This window comes from Zea mays, chromosome 9 (assembly GCF_902167145.1).
Source record: "Zea mays cultivar B73 chromosome 9, Zm-B73-REFERENCE-NAM-5.0, whole genome shotgun sequence".
In the NCBI taxonomy this organism is placed as follows: domain Eukaryota; kingdom Viridiplantae; phylum Streptophyta; class Magnoliopsida; order Poales; family Poaceae; genus Zea; species Zea mays.
In genome coordinates this window covers 53570268-53579475 of record NC_050104.1, presented here as the reverse complement: position 1 = coordinate 53579475, position 9208 = coordinate 53570268, and positions in this window count along the sequence as shown.

The window sequence follows — 9208 nt, the reverse complement described above, 5'->3', positions numbered from 1 at the left end:
GCTTTACATGGTTTTGGGATAATCATTTATTATATCTATGTTCCAATTATTCTTGTTATTCTATTTATGTTCATGTCAAGTTCATTAATGTTAATTGGAACATAGAGCTTAACTTGAGAAACACGTGCCACCACAAGGGTTTAATGGGACGCCCTTGGCTGACTAATTAGGAAAGCTAGTGGAAGACTACCTTACCCAAAAGGGGCAAGGGCAGTAGGGGAGTTGCATGCAAGGAGGTTCTCGGGTTGATTTTGCTGCGATGGCGGTCAGACGGGGGATTCTTGCAAGTGCTCTTCCCATAAACTGTAGTGGGTTTTCGGAAGCTAGTGGAACTTTGTAAAGGCCTCGTAGTGTTGCCCTGCCGCGCTTCCTAGATAGAGGTGTATGGGAGTCGCGACCCCTTGGCAAATGGGTAACATGACTTGTGGGTAAAGGGTACAACCTCTGCAGAGTGTAAAACTGGTATACTAGCCGAGCTGACGGTCATGAGCTAATAAAAGTTTGACCAACTACTTAAAAGCAATGCTCAGCTTTAACCCCTGTCATTGATTAGCCTTACACATCACATGAACTCCCACCTTTGTGAGTTCATGCCACATTATTCCCCACAACTTGTTGAGCGATGATCATGTGTGAGCTCACCCTTGCTGTCTCACACCCCCCACAGGAGAAGAGCAGGTGGTTCAGGAGGAGCCACAAGGAGAGGAGTTTGATCTGATCTAGGTGGCGTTTCTCAGTTGACATTGGCGCCAACGATCCTTAGTTCGTTTTATGTTTATTCTTTTATTTTGTAATAAGTCTTCTGCTATGTAATAAATACTCTGATGTTTTATGACATTTATCTCTATACACTCTGTTATTATATATGTTGTCTTCTTGGCGCATGTATGAGATGCACCTGGCTTTGTTCCTTAAAGCCGGGTGTGACAGAAGTGGTATCAGAGGAAATGTTGACTGTAGGACGAAACCTAGATAGAAATGGACAAAACCCTTCCCTACTTACCTTACTCTGATTCATTCTATACTTATCTCATCTTGATCCTATCTCACCTTTTGTTGTTCCACTCTGATTACTCTTATCCTTTCTATTCTAAGACATGATGGATTTCACACCTTGGAATCCTACAGCTATGATCTTTTTAAGAGATAGGAGACCTAAAACAAAATTAAAACTATTTTCTCTATTAAAAAATGTTGGTTGATTGTTCTGATGATAAATGCTTGATTTGCTTCTTTGATTGATTGAAACATTATAGTTGGGCATCTTAGCATGTACCACTATAAGGTAATGTATTAACTTTAGTTGGTGAGACACTAAACTACTTAGCTAATAAATCTCCCGCAGTAACATTTCTCATAATTACTCGCCTTGTCTACAATTCTTCCTTTCTTACCCTGTGTTTCTAACCTAGATGGGCTACCCCTATACTGTTAGAAGAGAGCAGTATATACTTTATCCTTGGTATGTCATGGTTAAGAAAGGCAAAGGCAGTTTATACACTGTGCTAAAGGAACCATAGAACTCATCAGTTCCAAAGGAGAAAGATTTCAAGTTGGAATTGCAGTAACTACCGCCACCAGACTAGCGGCATTCTTAGTAGATGGGAAGTTATTGGTGTCAACATCCGTGTGGTTAGAGATTTTCTGGATGTCTTCCCAGAAGAGTTACCAGGGATGCCACCTGATAGAGAAGTTGAGTTTGTTATTGATCTCTTACCTGGGACTGCTCCTAATTCTAAACGGCCATATAGGTTGTTCGTAGAAGAACTAAAGGAACTTAAGAAGCAATTAGAGGAATTACAAGAGGCTGGGTACATTCGTCCGATTTCCTCACCTTGGGGAGCGTCGGTTCTGTTTGTACAAAAGAAGGATGGATCACAAAGAATGTGTGTGGATTATAGATCTCTTAACGATGTTATTGTGAAGAACAAGTATTCGTTACCCCGTATTGAGGATTTATTTGATCAGATGAGAGGTGCTAGAGTATTCTCGAAGATTGATCTCCGATCCGGATACCATCAGATGAGGATTAGACCATCGGATATTCCCAAGACAGCATTCTCGACTCGTTATGGATTATATGAGTTCACTGTTATGTCGTTTGGATTAACCAATGCATCAGCTTATTTTATGAACTTGATGAATAAGGTGTTTATGGAGTATTTGGACAGATTCGTCGTGGTATTCATCGACGATATTCTTATCTATTCCAAGAGTGATAGTGATCATGAGGAACATCTGAGATTGGTGCTAAAGAAGCTACGAGATAACCAGCTATTTGCCAAGTTCAGCAAGTGCGAGTTTTGGATTGGCGAGGTGCCATTTCTTGGTCATATTATTTCTAATGGAGGAATTTCAGTGGATCCTGCTAAGGTTAAAGAGATAATGGAGTGGAGAGTACCCACTACAGTTACTGAGATTCGAAGTTTCTTGGAACTAGCAGGATATTATCGGAGATTTATTGAAGGATTTTCTAAAATCGCTAAGCCTATGACCTCGCTTCTGGAGAAGGGCAGAGAATTTAAGTGGGACGAGAAATGCCAAGATAGTTTTGATCAATTAAAGAAAAGATTGATGTCACCACCAATGTTGGTTATGCCAGACCTACAGAAGGGATTTGATATTTATTGTGATGCATGTGTCTAAGGCTTGGGATGTGTGCTCATGCAAGAGGGACATGTGATTGCTTATGCTTCCCGTTAGTTGCGGAAACATGAATTGAACTACTCCACTCATGATTTAGAGCTGGCAGCCGTTGTGCATGCGCTTAAGATATGGATACATTATATCATGGGGACCAAGTGTCAAGTATATACGGATCATAAGGTGTTGAAGTATATATTCACTCAGAAGAATCTCAACCTTAGGCAACGCCGTTGGTTGGAGCTTATTAAGGATTATGATTTGGAGATTCACTATCACCCGGGCAAGGCAAATTTGGTTGCAGATGCCTTGAGTCAAAAGGAGCATGTTCATTCAGTTGTTGTTGCCCAGCTACTCGATGAGATTGTTGAGGATTTTAGGAGACTTAACCTAGGGATAGTTGCTCATATTGAAGGAGTTACTATTGATGTGGAACCTACTTTGGAGCAAGAAATCCGCAAAGGTCAACTTGATGATGCTAAAATAAAAGAGATTAAGGATCTGATTACTGAAGGTCGAGTTCCGGAATTCATGGAAGATGAGCAAGGCACTGTATGGTTCAAGGATAGGATATGTGTTCCTGATATTGAAAGCTTTCGTGAGACTATTTTAAAGGAGGCCCATGACTCGGATTATTCCATTCATCCTGGTAGCACCAAGATGTATCAGGATTTGAAGCAGAAATATTGGTGGTATGGATTGAAGAGAGATGTGGCTGCACATGTGGCTATGTGCGATGTGTGTCAAAGAGTTAAGGCTCAACACCAGAGGCTAGGTGGACTACTGCATCCACTAAAGATACCCGAGTGAAAATGGGAAGAGATTGGTATGGATTTTATTACTGGATTGCCTCGCACCCAGAAAGGATATGATGCTATATGGGTGATTGTGGATAGATTGACCAAAGTGGCTCACTTCATTCCTGTCAAGACTACTTATCAAGGTTCTCAGCTAGCAGAGTTATATATGGCTCGGATTGTGTGTTTACATGGAGTACCAAAGAAGATCGTGTCTGAGTCAAGATTTTGGAGAAGCTTTCATGAGAACATGAATACCAAGTTGAATTTTAGTACAACCTATCACCCTCAGACTGATGGACAGACTGAAAGGACTAATCAAGTATTGGAAGATATGTTGAGAGCTTGTGCCCTTCAGCATGGGGGAAGTTGGGATAAGAGTCTACCTTATGCTGAGTTTTCATATAATAATAGCTACCAGGCCAGTTTGAAGATGTCACCTTTTGAAGCTTTATATGGGAGGAAGTGCAGGACTCCTCTATATTGGGATCAGACTGGAGAAAGACAGTTCTTTGGGCCTGAACTGATTCAAGAAGAAGAAGAACAAGTTCGTCTAATTCGGGAGAATTTGAGGATAGCTCAAACCAGGCAAAAGAGCTATGATGATAATAGAAGAAGACCACTGGAATTTGAGGAAGGAGATTATGTGTACCTCAAGGTGTCACCACTTCGTGGAATGAGGAGATTTAAAGTCAAGGGCAAATTGTCCCCTCGCTATATTGGACCATTCTTGATCTTTAGGCGAGTTGGGGAGATGGCATACCAACTCGAGTTACCTGCTAGTCTGTCGGATGTGCATAATGTGTTCCATGTGTCTCAACTTAAGAAGTGTCTCCGTGTCCCTGAGGAACAGTTACCAATGGAAGAGCTCAGTGTTCAGGGTGATTTGACTTACACGGAATATCCTATCAAGATTCTGGATACATTGACTCGAGTTACAAGAAATAAGGTGATAAAGATGTGTAAAGTACAATAGAGTCACCACGGAGAAGATGAAGCAACTTGGGAAAGAGAAGAGGAGCTTCACATAGATTTTCCCCACCTTTTCCCTCGTTCCTCCTAAATCTCGAGGACGAGATTATTTTTAAGGGGGGTAGGATTTGTAACACCCACTTTGTAAGAAAGGCTAAAAAGAGAAAGCATATTACTCTATATCTATATGTGTTACCCATGTTTATCATTTCATATGAACACTTCATTTGAGAACAAATAATTAATAAAAAATGTATGCCACCAAATTATGCATCATGCTGGGATTTTATTTTTGTGTGCATTTTTGTGACAATATAAAGAAAATGGGACGAGAAAAATATTAAAGTCCAAAGTGGGATTTAATCCTAAGGGAAAATTCAAGAAGTAGAAAAAAGGGAAGAAGAGAAAATACTATGCAATACAAAAATAAATTTATAAATAGATAAATTTATTCCAAAATAATTTATTCAAATCATACACTCAGAAATTTGAGTACAAGTTCATCACAAATTTGAAATTCAAATTTAGATTCAAAAATAAGAGAAAAGAGAAAGGAAAATGAAAATATAAAAGAAAAACAGTGTTGTGCTCGATTGGGCCTAAGCCAACCAATTCGGCCCACTAAGTCTTTCCCCGTGCAGCCTAACTAACCTACCGGCGCCGACATGTGGGACCTCTGTGTCAGCTGCCCCATCTCACGCACGCACGCTGGCGCCCTCTCCCGCGTGCTTATGCCGCTGTGCGGTGGGACCCGCGTGTAAGTGAACGCACCTTCCTCCGCATAGCTCGCGCTCGTTGACTGACTAGTGGGCCCGGGATTCGCAGCTATCTCTCCTCCAACGAACACCGCACCTAGCGGGATCGCGGCGGAGACAGCGTGCGCGTGCAACTCATGGATTGGGGCACCGGCACACCAAGATCCACGGGGGCGTGAGCTTATAAGTCCTGTGGACTCCGCCATAGGCGCAAGCGCTTGACCGTGGAACCCATAGTAAGAGACAGAGAGAAGAGAGGCGGCCGCTGCTGCACGCGTTCTTCGTCGGTAAGCCAATTGGGCGCACAGTTAGCCGACGACCTTCGCCGCGCCCTAGGGAGTGTGATCGACGCCACTGCGGGACCAATCGTCGCGTGGGCACAACGGATTTCTTCACCGAGGCGCGACATTCTACGCCGTGCCGCTGTACACCATTGCCAGCGCCGTCGAGTCAACAATTCGCGGTAATAAGCCTACCCCCACCTTCCTTAAGCCTTCCGCATTGAGTAGCTGAGTTTAATTAGGAAACGGGTGTGTGAGCGTGGGGTTTAGCCTCGCCGGTCATGGCGCACCGCCGTGGGGGGGGCTTCGCTCCGTCGTGCGTGGGTGCCCTGTTGGGGCGGAGAACGTGCGCCGTCGGATCCGCGCGAACGGTGGTGATAAGTCCGCTCGTACCCCTTCGCGATAGTCGATCTGGAGCGTCTAAATCAGATCGAGCGGGCAGTGTGGGTTATGTAGTGTTTAAAAATCTGTGTCGTAGATTCCTAATCCGACGGCTTAGATCCGATACCGTTTCAGGGGGGACCAGTTCTAATCTGGAGCGCACATTTTAGATCCAGCGGCCAAGCTCTGCCGATACCCTTTCGTGGGTCGGATTGACACTTTGGCCCCTCTGTTTTTATAGAACCAACCCGCCGTCCACTGCATAGTATTCTGAGTCTTAGAAAATTATGCGCAGAAGCCCTGCACTTTTCGGTAATTGAGGCCCGATCCAGAACTGTTTTAAATCGTTTAAATGAATTAGAAATTGGATTTTAATAAGAAAATAAACCCTAGAACTTGTATAAATCATAGAAAATCCATTTTTAGTCCAAATTGATCCATTACAATTTCTAAAATTTTGTAATATTATTCTCTATCACTTAGAGTCTCTTTTTTGCCATAAAAATAGTAAGAAAAATAATTTCTCACTTAATCCTATTTCAACCACATAAAACCTTTGAAAATTCATAACTTAAAATCTATAACTCCAAAAAATTATGATTCCTGTTCCTAGGATTTTATTTTAATGTGTAGATTATTACTGTGTATTTTGTCTATATGTTTGGTGTGATGTTAATTTCCTCTATATACTGTGCTTGTTTGTATTGTGGCGAGTAGACGAGCCCGTGACTGAGGATCTTGGTGACCAGCAGATAGAAGTAGCTGAGCAGGAGCTCATTGAAGGCAAGTTGTGCCCTTGACCACTTTTTACCCAATAATTATCTTTAATATCATTTATCCATGCATAGGTTAATTTTGATGGGACCCGATAGGTCACCCTAGATTGTTTATCTCATTACCTTGTTTACCCCTGAATCACTTGGGTAGTTTGCTATTGCTTTACATGGTTTTGGGATAATCATTTATTATATATATGTTCCAATTATTCTTGTTATTCTATTTATGTTCATGTCAAGTTCATTAATGTTAATTGGAACATAGAGCTTAACTTGAGAAACATGTGCCACCAGAAGGGTTTAATGGGACACCCTTGGTTGACTAATTAGGAAAGCTAGTGGAAGACTACCTTACCCGAAAGGGGCAAGGGCAGTAGGGGAGTTGCATGCAAGGAGGTTCTCGGGTTGATTTTGCTGCGATGAGGGTCAGACGGGGGATTCTTGCAAGTGCTCTTCCCATAAACTGTAGCGGGTTTTCGAAAGCTAGTGGAACTTTGTAAAGGCCTCGTAGTGTTGCCCTGCCGCGCTTCCTAGGTAGAGGTGTATGGGAGTCGCGACCCCTTGGCAGATGGGTAACATGACTTGTGGGTAAAGGGTACAACCTCTGCAGAGTGTAAAACTGGTATACTAGCCGAGCTGACGGTCATGAGCGGCTCAGGACTCTCTGATGTTTAAATTATGGAACTTAAATTCAATTTTGCCATTTGCATTGCATGGGTTTATTATTAATTTTGTTCAATTACTTTATTTAAGGTTTGGTATTAACTTACATTTAGTAACTGCTAATAAAAGTTTGACCAACTACTTAAAAGCAATGCTCAGCTTTAACCCCTGTCATTGATTAGCCTTACACATCACATGAACTCCCACCTTTGTGAGTTCATGCCACATTATTCCCCACAACTTGTTGAGCGATGATCATGTGTGAGCTCACCCTTGCTGTCTCACACCCCCACAGGAGAAGAGCAGGTGGTTCAGGAGGAGCCACAAGGAGAGGAGTTTGATCCTGATCTAGGTGGCGTTTCTCAGTTGACATTGACACCAACGATCCTTAGTTCGTTTTATGTTTATTCTTTTATTTTGTAATAAGTCTTCCGCTATGTAATAAATACTCTGATGTTTTATGACATTTATCTCTATACACTCTGTTATTATATATGTTGTCTTCTTGGCGCATGTATGAGATGCACCTGGCTTTGTTCCTTAAAGCCGGGTGTGACAAATATCAACTTTTCAAGAAGATAAAACTCGCTTAGAAACCAGTATTGGAATCGTCAGGACTAGAACGCTAGACCTAGGACGAAAGGCCTTAGGAATAGTGAGGAAAAATAGGTGGCTAATTAAGTAGGCCCTATGGGCCGTTCTTAGGATTTTAAGGATGCCCCAAAGGCACCCTTCTGATTCGGTGAGGAGACGTTATTTTCAGCATGCATGCATTATAAAACTGAAAGGATTAAAAATTAAAGGAGTAAAAATTTGATCTAACCCACTTCCTTTTAACAACCCGGGCTCACGTATTTTTCTTTCTTCCACCATAACCTTTACATCTGATCCTCTTCCACAGATGACTTCACCCACCCCCGCCAATGGAGGAGACACTTGTTTCAGTTCTAATTTCCTTTCTCACGAGGGTTTTCCTTCCATCTTGTGGGAGGTGCTCAACTCCGCCGGTTACCCTACGCCCCCTTTGTACACGGTGCAGTTGTACAAGGAGCATCGGGTGCCACGTTGCCGAGTCTGACTGACTCTGGAGGCTCACCCCCTTCAGCTGGGTTGGCGTTCCCTTGACTCTGAGACTATTGGATTCAGGACGGACGACACCACCGAGGCGGCAGCTATGAAGACCCTGATGACTTTCTATGGCTACCATCCCCTGGAGATTGTGATGCACCCCTTGGGAATCTTCCCCACTGAGAAGAGGGATGACCCCATGTGGTGCAACCGTGTGAGCCATGTGAAGGACGTGTGGGCTATGTATCCCGACTTAGTTGGGAGGATCACTGTTTAGTGCATGAGCGCACTGTACCGCCTACAGGCCCTACAGAGCGACGCTATGGCACATCTTGCTAACCTCGCTTAGACCACCAAGATCACCCTCGATAGTCAAGAGGACTTCGTGGTCGACCTGTCCTCAGAGTTGGTGGAGAAGGACCTACAGGTGGAACGGTTGAGCCAGCACATCACCACCCTAGAGCAGCAGGTGGAGACCCGAGACAACACCATTGATGTCCTAGAAAACCAGCTCCACGATGTGCAGCAGGAGCTTGAGGAAGCTAACGACCACCTGAACATGCACCACCTGGAGATGGAGGCCAACGAGGTCGGAAGCGAGGGAGAGGAGGGTCCTGAGGAATTAGGACCAGCTCCTGGTACCAATGCGACTGCCTGCGAGATGCCCCCTTCGCCTGTATCCAGTGTCGCTTCCGCTACTCAGGGTTGATGGGTCATTTTGACGCCTTAGGAGGACAGAAACCCATGCGAGCTTAGTTGACGTCAGATTTTGGACTAGGCTTATGGGTATTATCCCCTAATTGATGTAACCCATGAGAACTTTTGCAAACAATGAAATGATTGTAACCATGTAATCCTCGTTCAAATTGATG